General features: G+C 49.2%; 2 protein-coding genes across 5 annotated transcripts in view; both read left to right on the top strand.

Moving 5' to 3' along the window:
- Positions 1-25,198, top strand: part of HOMER2 (homer scaffold protein 2) — a 99,596-nt gene that overhangs the window by 9,341 nt on the left and 65,057 nt on the right. The window lies entirely within an intron of this gene.
- Positions 1-25,198, top strand: part of CUNH15orf40 (chromosome unknown C15orf40 homolog) — a 114,820-nt gene that overhangs the window by 69,057 nt on the left and 20,565 nt on the right. The window lies entirely within an intron of this gene.

Here is a 25,198-nt window from a genome sequence, read left to right as displayed (position 1 = left end):
CTGCCTGTGAGACTACCCAGCCACTTTGCTGCCAGTCCTGAGCAGTGCCACAGTTGGCTCCCGGTCATCAGGTGACTCAGGCAATCTGAGACTTGCCCTGTGAAATGTCGCCTCATACCGCTAAGCCTCTCAAGTGGCGTGGGTGGAGGAATGTCACCAGCCAGAGAATCAGGAAGGCCAGGAGAGTGAGCTGACCCATGTACATCAACAACAACAACAACAGCAAAGCAGTCTGCCAACCATTTGCTTTTACAGGGAGGTGCAAGTGTGGACAAAAGTTAAGGGGTTTCTCCCCATTGTGACATCAGACTAGGGATTCGTGTTGCTGTCAGGGAACCTTTCATTGATTATTTGTGTATACATTCACTCATTCATTCCACAGTGATCCCCCTGTGTCAGGCACTGCCATGGGTGCTGGGAACACAGTGATGGACATCTGTGGCTCTGGGATGCTCACAGGCTAGTGGAGGAGTTGGACATCAAGCAAACACTGCCCAATGGATGGGCACTGGAAGGTGTTGTACCAGGGCCATGTGGACTAGTCAGTAGTTCAGGGTCTCTGTACGTCTCTGGACTCCCATCCCCACTCGTATGGATCTGAATTCCTCTCTGACCACCCTTCATCTGTTTGTCAGCTCTTTTACCTTTCTTGATCCTTTGGCCAATGACCATCACTTGAATGTTGAGTACCTTCTCTGGGCTAGACACCAAGAAGACAGGTCATAGGACAGAGTCCCTACCTTCCTGAAGGAGATGGCTGGTGAGCAGGTAACTAGCGCAATGAGATAAGCCTGTTATTGAAGTGTGAACATGGATGAATGCTTAACTCTGTAAGAAGTTAGAGAAGCCTTCCTGAAGGAGGTGACATCCAAGTTAAGTCTTAAAGGATAAAGAGGGGTTTCTCAGGCAGACAAAGTGAGGAACAGAGCATTTAGAGGGAGAGTGTTCCCCGAGGGAAGTGGTGAAGTACGGAGATCAAGAACAGGGACCTTGGACCCAGTCTTTGCCTGGCCATTCACTGCCTGTGTGACCGGACCAAGGCACTGACCTTCCTTGAGCTTCCATTTCTTCATCCATATAATGGGAGTAATAATAATATTACACCAATGTTGTAGGGTTATTGTAAGGATTAAATGAAACACAAATGTTGATACACGTTAGCTATTATTAAGAGGCATGGAGACGGAAAAGAATGTGGAGTAGGTGAATGTGGATAAGGGTTTCGGAAGGTATCGGCATGAAGGAGACCTTTGGGCCAAGGTGTTGGGACTTAGTCCTGTGAGTGGCAGGGAGCCAGCCATAGGTGAGGCTGGAGGTCAGGGGAGCAGCTTGTCCTGGTGTCGAAGAATGAGGCCTGACCTGGGAATCAAGCAGTGGGCTTGGAGAGGAAGAGGTGACTTGGGGTGGGAGGCAGGAATATATTGTATGGACTTCAGTCTGTAGGCAATAAGGGGACATTTTCAGTTTTGAAAAGAAGGAGAATGCTTGTTTTAGGGAATTTTTTTTTTTTTTGAGACAGAATCTTATTCTGTCACCCAGGCTAGAGTGCAGTGGTGTAATCTCGGCTCACTGCAGCCTGTGCCTCCTGGTTCAAGCGATTCTTGTGCCTCAGCCTCCCGAGTAGCTGGGATTACAGGTGTTCACCCCCACACCTGGCTACTTTTTATATTTTTAGTCGAGTCGGGGTTTTACCGTGTTGGCGAGGCTGGTCTTCAACTCCTGGCCTCAAGTGATCTGCCTGCCTCTGCATCCCAAAGTGCTGGGATTATAGGTGTTAGCCACCATACCGAGCTAGGAAAATTATTTTAGAGATAGTAAGGAGGGGTAGTATGAAGATTGGAAGGAAAGAGACCTCATAGGAACTGGCCACACGCAAGGCAAGAAATGTTGAGAACAGAAGGGATAGAGAGAGAAAGTTGATATGGCAGATTTATGTAATGCAAACCTTGCCTTGCTCTGTAATGGATCTGAGGCAGCTTCTAGGATTATATGTAATATGGCAAAAGAGAAAAACATGTGGAAGATTCCAGACTCCTCACTGGGGATGAGAGTTTTTTTTTGTTTTGTTTGGAGACAAGGTCTTGCTCTGTCACTCAGGGAGTGCTCTCCGTGCAGTGTAATCACAGCTCACTGCAGCCTCACCTCCGGGCACAAGTGATCCTCCCATCCCAACCTCCTGAGTAGCTGGGGCGACAGCCATATGCCACCATGGCCAGCTAATTTTTTTATGTTTTGTAGAGATAGGGTTGTACTCTGTTGCCCAGGCTAGTCTTGATCTCCTGAGCAATCCTCCTGCCGCCTTGCAGTTCTTTCATATATAGTTGCTAAATGAGGACACAAGCTATCATTTAATGAGAACTTGGTAGGTTGGAGTCACTGTGCAGAGTACTGTCTATGCAATATCTCATTTAACTCTTATAACAACCTCCCCATTTTCATAGTTGAAGAAACTGGGCTTAAGAGATTCAGTAACCTACCACAGCTGTCAGTCAGCACATGGCAGAGCTGGAAACCAAGCTTCAGTCTATCGGAGAGCAAAATTCATGTGCTTTTTTTTTTTTTTTTTTTTTTTTTTTTGAGAGAGAGTCTTGCTCTATCGCCCAGGCTACCATGTAGTGGTGCAATCTCAGCTCACTGCAACCTCCACCTCCCAGGTTCAAGTGATCCTCCTGCCTCAGCCTCCTAAATAGCTGGAACTACAGGTATGCACCACCACACACCTGGCTAATTTGTTTTTTGTATTTTTAGTAGAGATGGGCTTTTGCCGTGTTGGTCAGGCTGGTCTTGAACTCCTAGCCTCAGGTGATCCACCCACCTTGCCCTCCCAAAGTGCTGGGATTACAGGCGTGAGCTGTCATGCCTGGCCAGAATTCCTGTTCCTAAGATGCACTTTCTGGAGGCCAAAGCTCTCTTGAGAGTTATGTGGTAGATGGACTCCACTTTTGGCTGTTGGGATGAGAGAACTGGAGAGGCTGAGTTGCCATTGATGTGTATGTTTCTAGGCTGTGTGGTTGATAGTGGTGGTGTTGACTGAGCTTGGGAATTCAAGAGAAGATGTAGTTATTTTGGGGAAAATGATGAGAGTTTGGTTTTGGGTGGATATGATGACTTTCCACTTGTCCAGGCTATCCACAGCAGGTAGAAATTCAGCTCTAACACTCAACAGTTCAGACAGAGTCAGAGATACATATTTGGGAGCCATGACCTCTGAGATGGATTTGACCTCCTAAGGAGAAAGAAAGTCAAGAAGGACAAAGATGGACCTCTGGCCAAGGCTTGCAATTGGAGGGAAGGAAGAAGCCAGTGAATGAGACGGGGAGGTGATGAGACTCCAAGGAAGGCTGGAGGAGAGAGGGATTGCAGAAGCCAGGGAGAGGAGGCTGAAAAGGGGAGCATCCTCAACAGGGTCACAGGCCTCACAGAGCTTAGAGGAGGCAGGGGACTGAGACTGTTTAGTACTCCTGTCTCTGAGGGAGCAGGAGTGTTAGGGCACTGAAGGAGTTAGAGCAGCCTCAGCCAAGTGTGAAAACACAAATCCATTGCAGGCGGAATGATTTAAGTGAGTAGTGAGGAGCGAATGGAGAAGTCTAGCCAAGCTGATGATGAAAGTAGCTTGAGAGTGAGTCAGGGTGGAAGGACCATTGATATTTGTTTCAGAAGTTGAGGATGTTGGGAGTCTGAGGGTAAAGTAAAGGGGAGATTGAACACCCTAGAGAAGGATGAGAGGTTGGTGGCAGGAGGCAACCAGAGGAAGACCTGAAGAGATGTGCATCGTCCTCAGAGACCAGGTAAGGTGCAGACATAGAGAAATTTTGAGGCTGTAACCAGAAGAGGGGTGTGGGAGCTGGATCGGCTGGCTTTTGTGTGTGTGTGGGGGGGGGAACAGAGTCTTGCTCTGTCACCCAGGCTGGAGTGCAGTGGTGTGGTCTCAACTCACTGCAGCCTCCACCCTGGGTTCAAGCAGTTCTCCTGTCTCAGCCTCCCAAGTAGCTGGGAATGCAGGTGTGCACCACCGTGCTCGGTTATGTTTTGTATTTATTTAGTAGAAATGGGGTTTCACTGGTCTCTAACTCCTGACCTCAGATGATCCACCTGCCTCGGCCTCCCAAAGTGCTGGGATTACAGGCGTGAGCCACCACGCCCAGCTGAGCTGGCATTTTCTTCTCAATGAGAGCTGAGGGATTGATCTGAGAACTGGAGGGTAGATCAAGAAGGAAAATGGGTTGATACAGCTGGTTATAGGGTTGGGGTGCGGAGTGAGCTGAGGCAAATACTGACTAGGGAACAGCCTTCAGAGACTAGTTGAAGACTGAAGACTGTGACTTTGTAAAGGTGCCAGTGGCCACTGGTAGATGATGTGCCAACATGTCAAGCACCCAGGGAGTAAGCACAGATGCAGGCAGTCCCAGACCTGCCCAGGGACAGTCACCCTGATCAGACTTGGAGTGCTTTGCCATCCGCAGCTCTGGGCATACCATGTGGGAGGAGGGGGAGCCCGCTCTGTCTCTATCTGTCACCTCTGTGCCCTCACTTCTCTGATTTGCCAGTCATTGTTCTGTTGTTAATAATTCTTCCAGACGCTTTCTAAAAAATGCATTAAAATTCTCACCAGCATGACCTCTTTGAGTATTGAGATCTGTAAGTTTATTAACCTCTGTGAGAAGTGGATTTTCTTGCTCCATGGGAGCAGATAATCTCTTGGAGGGAACGAACATTAATGTGCTGACCTGGAGGGCAGAGGCAGTGTGGGGGCGGCTTATCTGTGTCCCTCCCCACTCTCTGACTTAGCGTATGTCTCATGGATCTCAGGGAATATGGGCTGATTGCTTCTGCACATCACTGTCCCTCAGCCCACTCGGTCCAGCAGCAGCCCAACGTCAGAGAAACCAAACCATAACAAAATCCAGGTTTCTGTCAGTGAGCCTCATTCACTAAGTACGAGAAGGGGAAAGTTGAAGATGAGAGCATTAAGTCTTGTGCAGAGAAGAATACCTAGACTGTATGTCATTCACAGTGGCCTGGGAACACACTGGAGTTGGGAGGGCCAGCAGGATATTTGCTGTATGACCAGGTTGAAACACATCCTCTGTCATCCCAATGTTGGCCTTCAAATGTGCACACGTAATGGATATTTGACATGAGCTAAGTAGAGATCATGCATGACTTCATCCTCGTTAGCTGGGTGTTTCAAGCCTGCTATCACCTAGCCCAACAGTCTTGTATGTACCCTGAATGTTTTTGGTCCAGGCCCCTCTATGTTGTTTATCACATAAAACATCTAATATAAACTTATATCAACATACTGTCATAATCTGGGACTCCCCACCCTTGCCTTCCAGACCAGCTCTGTCTAATAGAAATAGGAGAGCTGGCCGGGCGCTGTGGCTCACGACTGTAATTCCAGCACTTTGGGAGCCCAAGGCAGGTGGATCACGTGAGCTCAGGAGTTCGAGACCAGCCTGGACAACATGGAGAAACCTCATCTCTACCAAAAAAAAAAAAAATACAAAAATTAGCCAGGCATCGTGGCGTGCACCTGCCGTCCCAGCTACTCAGGAGGTTGAGGTGGAAGGATCGCTTGAACCTGGGAGGCGGAGGTTGCAGTGAGCCGAGATTGCACCACTGCAGTCCAGCCTGGGTGACAGAGCTGTCTCAAAAAAAAAAAAAAAAAAAAAGAAATAGGAGACCCATATATGTAATTTTAAGTTTTCTAGTATTCACATTAAAAAAGTGAAAAGAAACAAATGAAATTAAAAATTTTAATCCAACATAACAAAAATATTATCATCTGCACATGTAATCAATGGTGAGCAACAGAGACATGGTCCCTCTCTGTGTGGAATTTACATTCTAGTGAGGGAGACACCTGTCCCTGACCCCTCCCCTGAAAATACAACCTGTAAATGGATCCACAAGTAAAATAACTACCAGTCATGCTCAGTGGCAGAGGGAAAGAAGCAAGAGCTGAGACCGACTCTAGAATGTGTGCTTGTGAGACGCCCCTCTGAAGAGGTGACATTTAAGCTGCTACCGCATGTGCAGAAAGGGAGCAGAGCCTTCTAGGTGGAGGGAAGAGCAGGTGCAAAGACTGCAAGTAGGAAGGAGAGATCTGGAATGTTCGAGAGCCTGAAGTCAGACCAGCAGGGCAGGATTGCAGGGAGCGAGGGGAGGGCCCCCTGTCTCGCATTGGAGAGAGACGGATGGGAGGGCAAAATGGAGCTGAGGCATGAGCTGGCAGTGTCATTTGATGGGCGGAGTGATTGAATAAGATGGAAAGGTTTTGGTAGGGTCGCAGCAGGATCCTTCTTCAGATTTACGAAGAGCACATGCTGCTCCATGGGGGATGCAGGGGAAGGGGACCCACCGAAGGTCTCCAGGTCACAGCAGCTGCTGGCTGAGGCTGAGAAGGTCGCAGGGGAGATGGAAGTGGGCGGTTCTACAGAAGGCTTGGAGATGGATTTGTGAGAACTTTGAGGTGGGTGAGAAATGGCATAAGGGATGAGGGACAGGGAGGGAATAAAGAAGACCCCTTTGGTTTTTGGGTTATGCCACTAGATGTGGGGAAGCCTGGAGGAGGAGTAAGTTAGGATGGGGTGTGGGAGTCAAATTCCGTATCAACAGGTTCAGCTTGAGGATGTGGGTGGAGGCGGAGCTGGGGAGGAGTCAGGTAATTGCATGAATCTGGGGCTCAGCTAAGAGGTCAGATGGGAGAAGGCTGGATGAGGTCACCCAGGGAGGGAGAGCAGGCAGAGGAGAGGGCTCAGGATTGAGCCTGTAGCAGCCATCCTTTAGGTGGCCCTGGAGAGGAGGAGCCAGCAGAGGAGTGGCCAGTGAGGTGCAGTGGCCTCAGGGCGGCCAGTGGAGAAGAGTCCCAAGCAGGAGAGTTTGGGCATTGATTTGAGTGCTGCTGAGAGGTGGCCAAGACCTGACAGCATGGCAGCTATGGGTGCCCCTGACCTGAGGCCCATCTGCGTTGAGGTGGGACCGGGAGCCAGGTGGGTTGGAAGGTGAGCGCGAGGCTGGGGAGCAGGGTTGTGTGGACCACTTCTTGAAGAAGTTGACTGTTAAGGGAGCAGAGAAATTGGACCATAGCATGAGAGGCTGCAGGTGCAGAGACACACATTGCAGGCAGGAGGTGCAACAGGTGAATTGTGAGGGGAGCGCCGCCCATATGAAATTGGGGGGCAGAGAGCCCAGGCCTTGAGCAGATGAGAGGCCGCTGTTCAGAGCACCAGGGAAGGAGGCCACCATGACAGATGCAGGAGGGATTGGTGTGGTGGGAAGACAGAGTTCCCATCTGTGGCTCCGAATTTCCATCTGAAATATGAGGCAGGTCATCAGTGGGGAGCGGGAGCGGGGGGTGGGGGACAGGGCGTGGAAAGCTGGAGGAGAAGGTGATGTGAAATTGTTGTCTGGGAGTGAGCCGCAAGCCTACCAGAGAAACAAGCCTACTGGCCACGGCACAGTGACAGTTTGAGGTCAGAGAACATGAATTTAAAGTGAAACTTGTCCACCCTGTTTTGCTCTTGCCCAGGGGCTTGTGTGTGGGCGTGGAGATGGCAGAAGGCGTGAGGCTGGGTTCGGCCAGGCTAGGGGCAGGGTCCACCGAGTATTGTAACCATGAGAGACCGTGGGATGAAGATGGGCCCTCCCAGGAAGACAGGGAAGCCAGGAGGTGGTTGGTGGAGAGGGGAAGGAAGCTGGTGGCTTTGAGGTCTCTGCGAGGTGGGAAATGCCTGTGCAAGGAGCTGGGAAGTTGGCTGGTGTGGGCAGGAAGGAAGCAGGGCATCTGCTGCTCATGTCTTAAGGTGACCGATGATTCCATGGTGTGGCTGTGGGTGAGGGTCACTAAAGGAGTGTGGGGAAGGAGGCATTGGAGTGGAGGAGGCTGAGGAACTGAGTCCAGGGTGTTGAGGGTTATCCCTGTGGATGGTGACGGTGACAGGTGGTGGGCGGAAGAGGAGGCTGGGCCTGGAGCTGAAGCCCTTGGTGGGTGGCAACCAGTAACGTGGAGGCAGGTGAAGGTGTGTGGGAGCAGGTAACTGAATGACCTCACCTCCAGGGCACAGAGGGGGCCGCATGATGGGGCCACCAGGATGCCCTTCCCCCTCCCTTTCTGATCTGCCTGTGTAGGGGGTGGTGGAGAGTGTTGCCCTCAGGGACATGCTGGTTTTCAGTAAGGCACAAAGGTGAAGGGAGTGTTCTGGCCAGGGATGCTGAGGCCTGCTGATTTCCAGAAGGATTTTCTATGAGTGTAGGAGGCTGGGAGTGGGAAGGACTGGTTCTGATTTGGGAACGTCCAGAGCAGGGAGGACCCTGCGTGATGCTGGATGGCGGGGAAGGTGTGGTCTCCGCCTCTCCCTGAGGTAGAGTGATGGCACCTAGTCATGTCTTGGGTGTGGGGAGTTGGGTGGGTCTTTTGTGAGTGCGAGAGAGACTCGGGATTTCAAGTGGAAGGTGAGCTCCCCATGAGTCAGCCCTGGTGGTGTGCTTGCTGTGATGCCACCTAAAACTCTGAAGGCCTTAGAGAAGTGTGAAAGCACTGCAGCAAAGGAGGCAGTGGGCTTGCCTGCTCCCATCTAGAACCCTGCATTTGGTTCTGGGCACCAGAGGTCCCCTGAGTATACTTGTGTGGAAGGACATTTGGAGGAGAAAACGCAGAACAGGAGGGGTCTGGGCATGTTTCTGTGAGGATGGTGAGAAGGTGGGGGTTCTTGGCCAGGTGCAGTGGCTCACACCTGTAAACCTAGCACTTTGGGAGGCTGAGGTGGGAGGATTGCTTGAAGCCAGAGTTCAAGATCAGCCTGGGGTGACATACTGAGATCTCTTCTCTACCAATCTTTTTTTTTTTTTTAAGTAGGTGGGTGTGGTGGCGTGCACCCGTAGTCCCAGCTACCCAGGAGGCTGAGGGAGGAGGACTCCTTGAGCCCAGGAGGTTGAGGCTACAGTGAGCCATGATTTCACCACTGCACTCCATTCTGAACGACAGAGCAAGACCCTGTCTCAAGGAAAGGTTCTTAATGTGGGACGTGGGGTCACTAAACACCCCTGCCCATCCTATGGAGAGTTGTAGATAAGTATGTGCTTATCTGGGAAGGATGTCCATAGTTTTTTATCAGATTTTTAAAGGGGTCCTTGATCTAAAGGAGATTAGCACCACCTGTTTAAAGGACTCGGGCATATTTAGCCTAGAGAAGAGACAGCTTGAGCCGACAGTAAGGGCACGGGGAGGAGAGAGCCGCCCCCCACCCTGTAGATTACCAGCTGCCATTTGTGGTGGGGGGCTTGCTCTGCATGGATCCACCTGGCGGGGCTCAGATCAGTGGGAGGGAGCCCAGCTTTGGCTCTGTGTGGGCATCTGAGGGAGCCCAAGCGCATCTCTCACAGGTGGGGTGTACACAGGGCTGGAGGCGGGAGGAGAGGGCCTGTGATGCCGCTGAAAGCTTTGTCCAAACCTTCTTGTTCTGGGCATTGCTGGGTTTTCCTCATCCTCAGGGAGAGCGTCTTGAAGCCAGAGCTTTGCGGGAGTTATGAAGTTCCTGTGAAGGCTCGGGGCTGCAGAGGCCTCTGGAGCCTGCCTGCCTTCCTGGAGACAGTGCATTAATTCTAATTCCCATCTTAGGGAGTGCACCCTCAGCTTGCCTTGGGGCCTCAATTACTCCTCTGCGGTGTGAGAATGCTGTTCCCTATGGCATGGCCTTGGGGTGTGGGTAGCCCTTCCCCACATCTTTTTTGTCTATTTTTTGAGACAGTCTTGTTATTTGAGACAGTCTTGTTTTTGAGACACTCCCAGGCTGGAGTGCATTGGCCATATCTCAGCTGACTGCAATCTCCAGCTCCCAGGTTCAAGCGATTGTCCTGCCTGAGTCTGGCAAGTAGCTGGATTACAGGCACATGCCTCCATGCCTGGCTGATTTTTGTATTTTCAGTAGAGACAGGGTTTTGCTATGTTGGCCAGGCTGGTCTCAAACTCCTGACCTCAAGTGATCTACCCACCTTGGCTTCCCAAAGTGCTGGGATTACAGGCATGAGCCATCACACCCAGCCCTCTTCCCCATGTCTTACTCAGTGGGATGAGCTCTCCTGCTTGGGCCCTCATTTGTCCACCTAGGTGGCTCCAGCATTGGGTTCTCTTCCATGATGTGGATGGAGTTGGTGAGAAGAGTGCTGAATTAGGCTCTCCAGGCCTGGGTTTGAGCACAGCTTTATTTCATAAAAGGAGTCCTGTCTTCCCCTCACCCAGTGCATTCCTAGTGATGGTTAGGGCTCCTATCTTTATTTGGCACCAACAGAATCAGATTCGGTAAATTTAAAGTGACACCCGTGAGACAGAACTGCTGATTAATTAAGTTTGACTTTGTGAGAGTGTCCTCTCTTTTTCTTTTGTTCTGTCCCTTTTTTTTTTTTTGAGATGGAGTCTCACTCTGTTGCCAAAGCTGGAGTACAGGGGCACCATCTTGCCTCCCAGGTTCAAGCAATTCTCCTGCCTCAGCCTCCCGAGTAGCTGGGCCTACGGGCACATGCCACCATACCTGGCTAATTTTTTTTTTTTTTTGAGACAGAGTGTAGTGGCGTGATGTTGGCTCACTGCAACCTCCGCCTCCCAGGTTCAAGCAATTCTCCTGCCTCAGCCTCCCAAGTAGCTGGGATTACAGGCACGTGCCACCACGCCCAGCTAATTTTTGTATTTTGGTAGTGACGGGGTTTCACTATGTTGGCCAGGATGGTCTCTATCTCTTGACCTCCTGATCCGCCCTCCTTGGCCTCCCAAAGTGCTGGGATTACAGGTGTGAGCCATCACACCCGGCCAATTGTTTGTATTTTTAGTAGAGATGGGATTTCACTGTGTTAGCCAGGATGGTCCCCATCTCCTGACCTTGTGATCTGCCCACCTCGGCCTACCAAAGTGCTGGGATTACAGGTGTGAGCCACCGCATCTGGCCTTTTTTTTTTTTTTTTTCTTTTAAGCAGGCATGCTTCACCAAGGATGGAATATTGTAAAAAACTAGAACTGGAATCCCACAGCCTGATTGAAAGCCATATCACTGGCTTCAAGGGAGGGAGCTAAAAAAAGCCACTCCTTGGCTTCTCCCATGAATTTTAAATGTTCTGAAAGCTTTGCCTTGAGAAGGAAACAATGCCTCATACCTTAAATAATTAAGTGGAGTACACTAAGAATGGCAGTGTCAGCTCAGGCTGGTCACACTGTGGCCCGGGGTGGGGGGGGCTCTCTCTCTAGGGCAGAGCTCTGTGGGTGTTGAATGAGGTTGTCTTCGTAGCAAAAATCTGTGTAGCTTCAAATACTGTTTATAAGGCATTTGGTGAAATTGGCATGACCCTGGAAATGTTATAAAAGAGGATGAAGGTGGCATGTGGTAGAAGGCAAGTTTTTACCCTCTGTCACCTAGGCTAGAGTGCAGTAGCTTCATCTCAGCTCTGTGTGGGTATCTGAGGGAGCCCAAGAGCACCTCTCACAGGTGTGGTGTGCACAAGGCCGGAGGTGCACAGGGCTGACTGCGACCTCCACCTCACGGGTTCAAGCGATTCTCCTGCCTCAGCCTTCCGAGTAGCTGGGATTACAGGTGCCCGCCACCACAGCCAGCTAACTTTTGCACTTTTAGTAGAGACGAGGTTTCACTATGTTGGCCAGGCTGGTCTCGAACCTCTGACCTCAGGTGATCTGCCCATGTTGGCCTCCCAAAGTGCTGGGATTACAGGTGTGAGCCACCATACCCTGCCTCCTACAGATTTCTTTTGCCCAGAACCTGCTGAGCCGTTTTCCTTGTCTTCCCTTTCTTATCCTTCTGTCTCCCAGCTTCTCCCTGGCCCCTTTTCTCAGGTTTCAGCAGAGGTTATCAGAAGAATGACTTAGTTCTTTGATCCTGTTGGATTGTATGTTACGATCACTTCTATGAAGACATTATTCAGATTACATGGTAGGAATGGAAATCTCAAATAAGTTAAGTCTGTTAGGCTGGGTCTGTGATCAGTTGTATTGTTGCTAATCTTGACACACGGCAGGGCGATAAGCTCTCCAGGGCCTATGTTGCTCACCCTCTTTTTGGCCTTGAATCAGAACCTTTTCCCTGTCCAGCAGTGTTCACACTTTACATGCTCATTCGCATTGTTGATTGTCTCAAAGAGTGCATGACAGCTTTGTTTTGTTTTTGGCCAGTTGTTGCAGCTGTTTTGTTGTAGCTGGGGCTCTCCTGGCTATAAACAAGGATTCATCTGTTGGGAATATGAGAGGGAAGGTGCTTTTATGCTGAGGTTTTCAGGACTGGTTTCTCAATCAAACAGCACTTTATCTCCATAAAAGTTGGGAGTTTCAAGCTCCTCCATCCTAGGTGAGAGGTGAGACTGATTTGAAGAAATGCAATTTGGTTCTTTATGCATCTTACAAAAATCAGCTGTTTGATTTACATGCCCGTTTTCTTGGAGCAAGTCAACCCATTGAAGGCTAAACTAACCTCGTGAACAACGGACGCAGTTTGGTGAGGAAGTTACAGACCAAAGTTAAGACCTGAACCTAGGTAGGATCTTGGTGTTTATTTCTGGTTATTCATGGCTGTGGTCTTCTAGGTAATCTGCTTTTATTTGTTTTTGTTTTCTAACCAAAAGAGAGCTGGAGTAGGTAATCTGTTTTTAGAATGAAAATTTTTAGGTAGTCTCTGGAACTGTTCATGGTAACAGGTAAAATCCATTTCCCCCCACAGCCATGCGACTAAATGTTTGCATGGTGGAAGCAGAAGCCAGTCCATGCGCTCAGACCTCTCGTGTTCTAAGGGCTTCCGATGTTTTGTGCTTGGGCTTATCGGAATCAACAGCTTTATTTAGGTCAGCTGTGTTGCAGTGGCCGCCAGTGGGAAGAGAGCTGCATCCAAGCAGTCCAGGAGGTTACCCTTGCACGCAGTAGATTTAGCCAAGTAGTGCACTCCTGGCTGGTCTTTAGCCCAGCAGTGCATTTCTGGCAGAGAAACCACTGCCAGTACTATAGTGGTTGGGAGGGTATAGACATGGGCTGGGCCCGCAGTCATCTCACAGGGACGGTCATGCAGCAGTGGAGGGGCAGAAGTAGCCCAGCAGTGCACTTTTTTTTTTTTTTTTGAGATGAGTCTTGTTGCCCAGGCTGGAGGGCTGGAGTACAGTGGCACCATCTCGGCTCACTGCAACCTTCGCCTCTCAATTTGAAGCAATTCTCCTACCTCAGCCTCCCAAGTAGCTGGGATTACAGGTGCATACTATCCCACATGGCTAATTTTTGTATTTTTTAGTAGAGATGGGGGTTTCATCATGCTGGTCAGGCTGGTCTCGAACTCCTGACCTCATGATCCTCCCACCTTGTCCTCCCAAAGTGCTGGGATTACAGGCATGAGCTACCACACCTGGCCCAGCAGTGCAGCAGTGCACTTTTTTTTTTTTTTTTTTCATTGAGACAGAGTTTTTGCTCTTCTTGCCCAGGCTGGAGAGTGCAATGACACAGTCTCAACTCACTGCAAAATCCACCTCCCATGTTCAAGTGACTCTCCTGCTTCAGCCTCCCAAGTAGCTGAGATCACAGGTATGCGCTACCATGCCTGGCTAATTTTTTGTATTTAGTAGAGATGGGATTTCACCATGTTTGTCAGGCTGGTCTTGAACTCCTGACTTCAGATAATCCGTCTGCCTTGGCCTCCTAAAGTGCTGGGATTACAGGCGTGAGCCACCCCACCTGGTCTGAAAGTAAATTTCAACATGAGTTTTGGAGGGGAAAGGCACTCAAACTATAGCACGGTCCTTATAAAAGAGGCCTGAGAGAGTTGCCTTGCTGCTTCCATCCCATGAGGATACAGTGAGACTATGCCATCTATGAGTCAGAAAGTGTGCCCTCCACAGTGGCTTACGCCTGTAATCCCAGCACTTTGGGAGGCGGAGTTGGGTAGATCACGAGGTCAAGAGATCGAGGTCATCCTGGCCAACATGGTGAAACCCCATCTCTACTAAAGATACAAAAATTAGCCAGGCATGGTGGTGCACGTCTATAGTCCCAGTTACTCAGGAGACTGAGGCAGGAGGATCGCTTTAACCTGGAGGGGGAGGTTGCAGTGAGCCAAGCTGTGTCACTGCGCTCTAGCCTGGTGACAGAGCAAGACTCCATCTTAAAAAAAAAAGGAAAAGAAGGCTGGGCACAGTAGTTCACACCTGTAATCCCAGCACTTAGGGAGGCCAAGGCAGGCAGATCACAATGTCAGAAGTTCGAGACCACCAGCCTGGACAATATGGTGAAACCCCGTCTCTACTAAAAATCCAAGAATTAACTGGGCATGGTGATTCACGCCTGTAATCCCAGCTACTTGGGAGGCTGAGGCAGGAGAATCGCTTGAACCCAGGAGGCGGAGGTTGCAGTGAGCCAAGGTTGCTCTACTGCACTCCAGCCTGGGCGACACAGTCAGACTCCATCTCAAAAAAAAGAAAAGAGAAAAAGCAGTGTATTCTCAGCAGACACCAAATCTACTGGCACCTTGACCTTGTACTTCCCAACCATCAGAACTGTGAGAAATAAGTTTCTGTTGTTTATAAGCTATACCCAGTCTCTTGTATTTTGTGATAGTAGCCCACGTGGACTAGGACAATATGTGTCAAGGTCAGTGAGGGAGATACGTGACATGAAGATTATAGATGGGTAGGACTTGCTGGTAATGAGGGGTACGACAGGGAGTTGGAGAGACGAGAGAATAGAAGGCCAAGAGCTGAGCCCGGCTGGAAGGACCATCTTTGTATCGAATCACTAAGAATCAAGACAAGATTAGTGTAGGAGAGAGGGACTGTGATGGGATCTAAAATCACTGAGAAATGAGGGGGAGTGTCACAGGGGTTGGTGGTTGACAGAGTCTGATGACAGGAGATTCAGGGCTAGGGAATTTTAGGGAGGGGGAAGAGAATTATCTGGAAGGGGCAGTGAGGAGCCTAGTGGTCCAGCTGTGAAAATGTTCTGAAGGAGAATTACGGGGTGCCATGAAAGCAAATAATAGGTATCCAACCTGGTCTGGAGGGGCTGGAAAGGCTTCCCTGAGGAAGTGACATTTGAGAGGGTGTTGGGTCATTTGAGATGTGGGCTAGAGGAGGTCAAAGGAAGAAGGAACCCTTAAGGGATACACAGCCAAAAGGAAGTTTGTCGTAACAGTTCTGGGGGCTGAATGCGGACAAGGAACTTGAAAGGGGATTCCCCAAGGTAGTGCAAATAACTCCAGCTCATCTGGAATCTTTATTTCATGTATACCACCCTCTGAAACGGACACACATGGTCCTAGGCAGTTCAGGCTGCTATCACGGGAGGAAGAGACCTGTTGGGGTAACTTGTGGCTACAGAGAGACCTGGGGGACCACACGGAGGTTCTGTGTGGCCACCCAGGGGGCTGGCAGTTTAGGCACCAGGTACTGCCTGCTGCCCCATCTTGCTGACTCCATTGCTGGTTGGTGAACATGGTCTAAACAGGCCTGAGAGGTACCTTCAGGGGCTATGAAATGTTCGGCTGGAACCTGAAGGTTTGGGGAGCTTAGGGAGTATTTTTGGGCTTTCTGCTGAATGGGACTTTGGGAAAGGCTGTGGAGATCCTATTGATGAGCAGGATTGGGATTTCTGAATCGTTCCTTAAGGCCTGAGATGACAGCTTTGGTAAGAGATGGACAAGGATGAACCTGTTTACTCCAAGACTGGCTGAGCACCTCAAGGGCTTCAGCCTAAACATAGTGGTGGGGGAGAGGCAAAGGGCTGAGGTGGTCTGGGAGAAGAGTGAGTAGAACAAAGGTGTGGGAAGTAACTGATGATATGCACAGTGGAACAAAGTAAAGGGACCCTGGAGCATCGCGTTGGGCTTAGGTGACTTAGGTGCCTGTCACGGAGTAGCTGTGTGTGGCTTTAGGCAAGTTACTTAATCTCTTTTCTCCTTTCTGCTTTCCTCTGGAATGAGGTATAGATGCTGATTTCTCAAGGTTGTTGGGAAAATTGGGTGAGATGTATGTCAGGGCCCAGCATGATGCCCAGCACACGACAGGTGGTCAACAAGCACCAGAACCTCCGGGAAGTACCTTTTCCAAGGTTCTGCTGAGAATGCGGGGAATGGATCTCAGCAAGCTCTGCTGTATGATCATGGAAAAGCATTTTCTATTTAGAAAACAGATCTCTTAGGAGCGGAATGTGAATTGCCCTGAAGCCCTAAGATGTAAATGTGCATGGAAACATGTCAATCTGAGGATAGAAGCTTGAAGAAGAGAGCCTGGAGAAGATAAAAGTGAAGTGGGGAGAAGTCTACACACACAAGCCATCTGGCCCTTTGGCGAAGACAAGTGACATGTCCCTGGTGCATGGGAACAAGCAGGGGCTGTTCTGGGGCCAGACTCAGGGCCAGCACATATGGGCCCCAGCTGTCTGGACACCTGCTGGCAGCCTCCTCCTACTAAAAGCCAAGCAATGAACCTTTTCCAAAAGAGAGAAGAAACTCTAGAATATTCAGTACCATAGCCCCACATCTGATTGATCATAACCCCTTACCCACACAGTAGCCAGAGCACTCCACAGAGAGACAGAGAACGTGCCAGTCTTCTGCTAGTCACCTTCTTCTGTGTGCTGAAGACCTACCAATACTCTGTACCTTTTCCTTCCAAACCTGAAGAAGTTAAAAGGCACTTTACTGGGTGCTTGCTCCCATCACCTCTTGTTCTCTCTTTCTCTTTGTCTCTCTCTGTGTCTGCACCCCTCCTTCTCACCTCATTGTTGACAAATTTTCTGGGTGCCAAGCTCTGTCTCATTTCTGGCTGAGACATGGCACATAAGATGTAGTCATGAACCCTTGAATTCACCCTGGTTCAGCTGTGCTTTATAGCCTTTTTCAGACCAGGCAGGGCGTATTGGGAAGGGTCACTTGTGCAGCCCACTGGGGAAAATGAAGGAGGTTGGTGGTAGGATCAACCATCAGCCAGGGCTCCAACTGTCAGGCCCAGCCTGGGGCTGAGAGGGTCAGTGTATGTCAGCACACCCCTGCGTGGGTGTGGGTGGGTCTGTGCACGCTTGCATGCATTCATGGGAGGAAAACATCTAGCAGTTCTGCTGTACAGCGGCGTTCTCGGCTCCCACTACTGTCCAACAAAGATCTGCTTGTTTGCTTTTTGGAATTACACAGGGTCCCACTAGCCAGGAGCTAATCATTCTGAGCCCTTTGAGACTGGGGTTCACTCGCAGTCTCTGGCCATAACATCAAGAGCCTTTTTTTTTTTTTTTGAGATGGAGTCTCACTCTGTCACTCAAGCTGAAGTTCAGTGGCATGATCTCCGCTCACTGCAACCTCTGCCTCCCAAGTTCAAGTGATTCTCATGCCTCAGCCTCCTGAGTAGCTGGGACTACAGGCGCGTGCCACCGTGCCCAGCTAATTTTTTGTATTTTTAGTAGAGAAATACTAAATGTTTTACCATGTTGGCTGGGCTTGTCTCGAACTCCTGATCTCAGGTGATACCCCCGCCTCAGCCTCCCAAAGTGTTAGGATTACAGCCGAGCCATGGTGCCCAGCCCAAGCACCTCTTTTATCAAGGCACTCTACAGATGCCCCAGAAATGGAAACCTAATCCCTGCCCAAGGGGATTGCAGCCCAGTTTTGGGGGTGGAGTGCAACACATCTCTAGCTACCCAAAGATGAGGCTGAATAGCATATGAGGGCCACGAGCAAGGTATAGAAAGAGCTGGTATCCAGGGAGAGAACGTAGTCTGGTGTTGGAGCCACACGCCGCTGATGGAAGATGTGATCAGTTTGCGCTTTGCCTCGAAGGGTGGTAAGATTCTGAACCAGGGGGGTGGGCTCAGGGGGGCGGGTGACATGAGCCAGGGGCATTCTGGAGGAAGGCACAGCTCCTCGCAAAGCACAGGTATGGGGTGAGCAGGGACTTCTGTTACGCCTGTAGGTTGGGTGCGGGATTGATAGGGAGGCGATGACAGTTAGGCGGAGACAAAGGCTGAGTGAGGACTTGGATTTTGGCTCAGGGGCTGCCTTCACAACCTGTTTATGAATAGCTGGACAGGTGGACACCTGTGGTTGCTTTGAATGGAGTGCAGTTGGCCCTGTGTAGTACAAGGGAATCAAGCATAAAAAAAAAGGCTCCCTTCACTCGTGTCTCACTCGTTTGAGGCCTGCAAGGGCTAACTTTCTATTGAATGTGGCCTCTCTCGGCTTCCTCCAAGCCAACATACACCCAGTGTCGCCGGGCTCTGTAAAGCTGCGGGCACAAACTATTTTTGTGCTCTTTCAAATACCCATGTTTATTTTTAAACTTGAGCCTTTGTAAAGCAAGGAGGTATCATGCAGGCTTTGCTTTTGAGTAAAAAGGTTCTCTTGGGCTGATAGAACCTGCAAAAGGTGTTCTTGATTTAGAGCTGTGCATCCTCTTCATTTAATGCCTCAATGCATGTAGGCTGGCGTTATAGGGAAGGCCATAGAACTAATTTGCTTTAAAACAAATCCTGGAAAGAGGAAACCCCACATACATTTGCCAGTTCCTTACCGTGTTCTGGCAGATCTGTGTCAGGGGCAGTGGTGTTCATACAAGGAAGGTCTTTCAGTGTTAGAGGTGGGGCAGGTGGGACAAGCTGGGTTATAAATCTGAACCTGCCAAGCCCACCCCCAACCTCCCACCAATAGGAGCCCTTGGACAAGGAGCTTAGAATAGAATATCTGTTATCTTTTAAGCATATGCAAGTTATAACTGAAAAATGAATGAGATTAACTTAAAGTTCAAGATGGAGGATTCAGCACTTATGCTTATTTATACCTTCTCTCCCCAGAACCCATTAAAATGATAAGGAGATTATGAAAAGTGTAATCCCAGGACAGCAAAATGGGAGGGAATTATCAGTAGTTGAGATTGCAGTATATTTCTGGACCATAGAAAGCTACTGGAGGAAAGGCAATATCAGAAATATAGCACAGAGGAGACCAGAGCCTGGAATCTGAGTGGAGGGGCCACAGGGGGTGAGGGTAGCAGGCCAGCCTGCCCTGCATAACCCCAGAGAGCCTCTCAACCGAGCATTCAGGTCCAGCAAGGGCCAGAATGAGAAGTGATACCAAAGCTGGGGCTTTAATTGGAGGTTCCAGGGACATATCAGCGGGATAGGGGTGTGAGTGGACTCTACTGGCAGAGCCACAGCTGGTAGTGTGGGTGTTGGCTTGGTCTGGCGTGCATCCAGGGTAGGTAGCTGGTATGTGAAAGCATGGTGTCAGGTCAGATCAGCGTGGGGAAGGGAAAGTGTGCGGGCCCCAGAGTCCGGAAGAGGAGGAGTAGCCAGCAGAAGCAGCTTCTCATCTGACAAGATGACAGAAGAGTGGAGCAAGGCCTGCACAGCGGCACACGAGGGAAAATCATTTGTGAGATGGAATCTCACTCTGTCCTCCAGGCTGGAGGGTAGTGGCGCAATCTTGGCTCACTGGCAACCTCCACCTCCCGGGTTCAAGTGATTTCCGTGCCTCGGCCTTCTGAGTAGCTGGGATTACAGGTGTGTGCCACCACGCCTGGCTAATTTTTGTATTTTTTTATAGAAGTGGGGTTTCCCGATGTTGGCCAGTCATCTCAAACTCCTGACCTCAAGTGATCTGCCTACCTTGGCTTCCCAAAGTGCTGGGATTACAAGTGTGAGCCACCATGCCTGTCTGAAAATGAAAAAATAATTTTTTAAGCCATTTAAAATAATCATTTTAAGATGACTGCTGTGGTAGTCCCAGCTCCTAGAGAGGCTGAGGCAAGAGGATTGCTTGAGCCCAGGAGTTTGAATCCAGCCTGGGCAACATAGTGAGACTTTGTGTCTTTAAAAAAAAAAAAAAAGATTGTTTTATTCCCAGTATGGTGGGCTAAAAAATGTCTCCCATAGATATATCAGATTCTGATTTCTGAACTTATGTTACCATATGTGTTAAAGGGTCTTTGTAGATATGAGTTAGTTAAGGACTTTGAGATGGGGAGGTTATCCTGCATTATCCAGCGCCCAGAGTAATCACAAGTGTCCTGAAGAGAGTGGCAGAGGGAGACTTTAGTACTGTATACACAGACCGAAGAGAGAAGAGGATGTGAGGATCTCTGCAGAGAACTTTGAAGATGGAGGAGGAGGAGGCCATGAGCCAAGCAACGCAGCTTCAGAAGCTGGGAAAGGCAGGGCAATGGATGCTTCCTTACAGCTTCCAACCCTACAGACTCTGGAGGAAGCATGGCCCTGCCGTCCCCTTGGTTTCAGCCCTGAGCTGAAAGAGCCCTGAGAGAATAAATTCCTATCGTTTTAAGCCACCAAGTTTGTGGGAATTTGTACAGCAGCCCTGGGATACATCAAGACAAACCAATCAAGTAAAAGGGGGAAAGTAGAGGGCATTCCTGATGTGCAAGGACTTGAAGTTGACCTCCCACTCATCTTGAGGATCTACAACAGCAAAACAGTAGCAAAGACTGCGGAGGAGGTCATGGAGAGGGGAGAGTGGGCAAAAAGAATTGATGGCTTCTGGGAGTCCAGTGAAAAGTACTTCCGGACAGACAGCTATGAATGGGCCTCAGAAGCATTCACTCCAAATTACACCTGGAAGTTACTGGCTCCAAGAATAGCATCTTTAGGACAGAGACTGGAGCAGATTCCAGACAATGGGCCAAGTGAGCAAGCTGAAAGATACTAGGGTCATGGGAAGATGGGCTGTGTTTCTTTCCTTGATCGAGTAGGCAGTAGTAAAATATCACAAAAATTAAAAATTATCACAAGCATGTCTTGTTTCACATATGAAGCACAGGAAATATACCGCCTGCTTTTGAACAAGTGGGAGAGTGCTGGAAAGGAGAAGCTTCTCCCTGACCTTGATCCTAGGAATGTGGTCCTGTGATTAGCACTCTGCTGTTGACACTGGAACTGTACAGAAAGAACTATAATCCTGGCACATTTTTTGCCTCTGCAGGGAACTATATTTATATAGTCATAATATTCTTTTTAAAAGGGTTACATAGTACTCTATTGTGTTAATTTATTGACTTGCTGCTTCCTGGTACTGGACGTTCCAATTAATTTCTGATTGACCTTTTTGCAAATAATGCTGGAACCTGAGGTCAATTTAATCCCTGAAGCCTCTTTGTTGGGAGAATTGGACAACTGAATTATTGTACTAGTAATTATGATTAAGTATGAGGAGAAGGGGCTCCACGTGCAAGAATGATGACTGAATTCTGCAGGGAGGTGGCTGATTGGCCTACCTAATGACTCTCCCTCACTGGCTGAGCTGTTTGTGCTGTGCCAACAGGCCAACCTGTCCTTGATCCTGTATGGACGAGCAACCTGTTGTGACTTCCCTGAGTAAGGCCTGAAGGCTGAGGGGTGTTGGGTGGAGCAGGCACGCTAACTTACATGTCTGGTACAAATGGGAGAGGCCTGAGCTTGTTCGTATGCCAACAGAAGAGATCCAGAAGCACAGAGAGGCTATTGGTGTAATCTAGGTCAGTGTTTCCAATCTTTGTAGTGTCATGGACACATGGAAAATATGTTTACAGCACCTAGGCAAATGGACAAGACAGTGCGCAGCCCTGGGACTCTTGTGGCCCAGGCCCTGCCCTGTGAGTTGAGATCCCCTTCTCAGCAGGCTTCTTCACAGCTTTGTACAAGTTAGAAAAAGCACTTCTTTAAGACACCTTCTGGATATCTGTGATCTGCCAGGCAGTTGACATGAAGAGTCTACACATCTTTTGTGATTGACACTGGGAGTTGTGCACTGGACAGCCATCTGTGGGACCTGAGCTCAGCACACCTGTGGCCCATTAGAGGACGCTGCTAGCAAGGAGGCTGATAGCATAGGCTGCCGAGGAGAGGACAGCGACGGGAGGTGTTCCTGCTGTGTGGTGGGTGTCAGATTCCCAGGTTTCTGCCATAGTGATAGATCCAGTGGTGTGAGTCACCGAAATAGGGGTGCAGGGAGAACAACAACTGGGAGGTAAGGTGTGAGCATGGGGTTCAGGAGAGACACCTGGGATGACTTCAGATGTCATCATGTAGACGTGTCCTCGAAACTGTGGAGGTGAGTGTGGAGGAAAAACCCCACGGAGGAGAACTAAGGGGGTGAGCCCCCACCGGATCACCCAGCCTCGCCTGCTCAGGTGGGGGCCTGATATTCAAGTAGGACATGGAAAAGAGGCCCTGGTAGGAGAGAAATCTGAGCACCATGGTATCCTGTCACATGGGCACTGTCCCAATACGATCACACTGTCCTGAGAATAGCATCTGCCTGCCCTAGAGGATCTCCGGCAAAGACCTCTGGCCGTGATACCTGAACCCCAGAGCACCATGGCCTGAGTATCTGCACCCTCAGGTGCTGGAGTTTCTGCACCCAGTACTCACCCTGTGTCACGGCCAGTGACTGCTGTCAGGGAGGGATGGCATCTCTGTATCTTTGTGTCCCTACTTTTAGGTGTTAGATTTTTGTTGTTGTTGTTGTTTGTTTTTGTTGTTTTATTGTTTTTTTGAGACGGAGTTTTGCTCTTGTTGCCCAGGCTGGAGTGCAATAGTGCGATCTCAGTTCACTGCAACCTCTGCCTCCCAGGTTCAAGCAGTTCTCCTGCCTCAGCCTCCCAAGTAGCTGGTATTACAGCCATGTGCCACCACACCCAGCTAATTTTGTATTTTTAGTAGAGACAAGGTTTCTCCATGTTGATTAGGCTGGTCTTGAACTCCCAACCTCAGGTGATCCACCTGCCTTAGCCTCCCGAAGTGCTGAGATTACAGGCATGAGCCACTGTGCCCGGCCTAAAGTGTTAGATTTTTGAAGGGTTCTTATGAGAGCAGACACTGGGACTTTGATGAGTAGTATGTAATTTGGCTTGGGCAGGGCTGCCTGCTCTTAGTCCCCAGTTACCTCTGGGCCATTTCCTGCCCAGGTGTCCTCCATGATCCTGTTCTGAGCTGCTCCTCGGAGTAGATGGTCCAGCCGGGAGCAGGCTGGTCTAGTCTCAGCAGCACTCTTGCCGTGAAGAACTATAAGGATTTGGGGCCCCCACATCTGTCTTCTTGGACCAGATGAGGTTGAGTACACTTTTGCCCTTGACATTGTGGGAAATAATAGGATGAGTTTTGCCTTGCTGGGCACATGTGATATAATTTCAAAGCCAAATAATCTAGTTTAGCAAGTATTTTGGACCTACTCTGTGCATAGGGCTGCAGCATATGAAGCGCTGGTGGGAGGCACATGGTTTCCAAGTGTTGACAGCAAGCTCACTATGGCTCTAGAACAATGGATTTATTCTTCTTAACTGGTTTTCCTTCCTTGAAGACTTCCCTTAAATGCCTTAATCTTATAATATTCTAAACACGTTTCCTCTCCCTCTCACACACACTGGGGCTTGCTGCTGTCCCCACGGGGGCAGATCTTCCCTGCTTGCACCTTCCTGCGTGTGTCTTTGGTATCATGTGCCATGTCCTTGGGTGGGAAGGAAATGGCTGTTCCAGCAATTTCCCCCAAGGCTCTGGGAGAGCAGGGATAGGTGCCCATGCTATTTCCGCAAGATAAAGGGCAGCTGTTTTGCTCTCAGACTGTTCAAGCTGGTAACATACCTTCACTTGTGGCTAGAATCCTATCAATTCTTGAGGCCACCTTGGTGAAATCCTGCAGATCAGAAACCCGTTTGGCAGTTATATGTGACTTAGACCAATGAAGAAATGAGGAAATAAATTACTCTTTCATACATTCTGCCTCCAAGGGTAAACTCTTTCAATAATGGGGTTTATAGGGAAAATACAAATCGGAAACGGTTACTTCTTGGTCAATAGGCTAACTGTAAGAAAAAAACAAAAATTGGCCAGGCGCGGTGGCTCACGCCTATAATTCCAGCGCTTTGGGAGGCTGAGGCGGGTGGATCATGAGGTCAGGAGATCGAGACCATCCTGGTCAACATAGTGAAACCCCGTCTCTACTAAAAATACAAAAATTAGCTGGGCATGGTGGCGCGTGCCTGTAGTCCCAGCTACTCAGGAGGCTGAGGCAGGAGAATTGCTTGAACCCAGGAGGCGGAGGTTGCGGTGAGCTGAGATCGCACCATTGCATTCCAGCCTGAGCAACAAGAGTGAAACTCTGTCTCAAAAAAAAAAAAAAAAAGAAAGAAAGAAAAAGAAAAAAACAAAAATTTAAAAATGAGGGCTCTGGCTCTTTCCAGAGCAGCCCATACTTTGGACCAAGCAGCTGGCAACTCAGGGCTCAATTCTTTTGGTGCCAGGTCCCTGTCCTGCTTGTGTCATCTTTGTCCCTTTGCCATCTACAGCTCTTGAGAGTACTTACCTCTCCCCCTCTGCCGACTCTGGTGTTTTGAGCTCCCTCACGCCTGTTCTGTTTGGTCCAGCTGGTTCTGCACGTGACCTTTAGACTGGGAAGCGAGAGACACTGGCCTCTCTCTTGCCCAGTCATGATTTCCCATTGTAGCAAGGCTGTCCGCACGTCGCATGCATGCGCTAGACCTATTCTCAGTCCTGCCAGAAGACCCTCATTGTAGAGTCACCATTTCGGACCCCATCCCATGCACACACAGGTGCTCAGACAGACAGGTACCAAGCTCCCTGGATTCTGATGCCATGGCTGTCTTGTTCCCTGGGATATTCTTGGCACCCAGCACAGCTCTCCTTTATAGTTGTGGGTTAAATATTTGTTAAGTTAATATTTGTACACATATTTATAAGAATGGTGGGAGCAGAGGATGAAGCTATTTTGGAACTCACTCTTTTCACTCCACACTCCTAGTGTTAACCAAATCTTGTTGGAATTCTAGAACCCATGAGTTCTTTGCTTCCCCCCCGTTATTTTGTTTCCTCTGAAGCAAGAAGTTTCAAGTGACACTCAAGTCCTTCAAAGTCTGGCTAGTTCTATTTAGTAGGGAAGGGGACAGAGAAAGCTGTAACTAGGCTGGGACTCAGCAACACTGGGTGGTCTCCTTATTTTGTAACAGTGAAGTGTAGCATAAATCAGAATAGGTAAAGAAAAGAAGACTATCTTTCCGCGTGAGCAAATATTTACTTATAATTTTGAAAGGTCAGGTGGTACTTCTTGCACAGATATATCGTACTTTACTTAACCAGTCTTCAACTTTGGGACATTTAGTTTATTTACAGGTTTATTTTTGTTTGTTTTTGTTTTTAATAAGCGCTCTTCAGTGACTGTCCTTTGGCATAAGTGTCTTT

Source organism: Sapajus apella, unplaced genomic scaffold (assembly GCF_009761245.1).
Source record: "Sapajus apella isolate SASKATOON/1434 unplaced genomic scaffold, GSC_monkey_1.0 scaffold147, whole genome shotgun sequence".
NCBI classification, from domain to species: Eukaryota; Metazoa; Chordata; class Mammalia; order Primates; family Cebidae; genus Sapajus; species Sapajus apella.
This window is presented reverse-complemented; position numbering and strand designations above follow the sequence as displayed.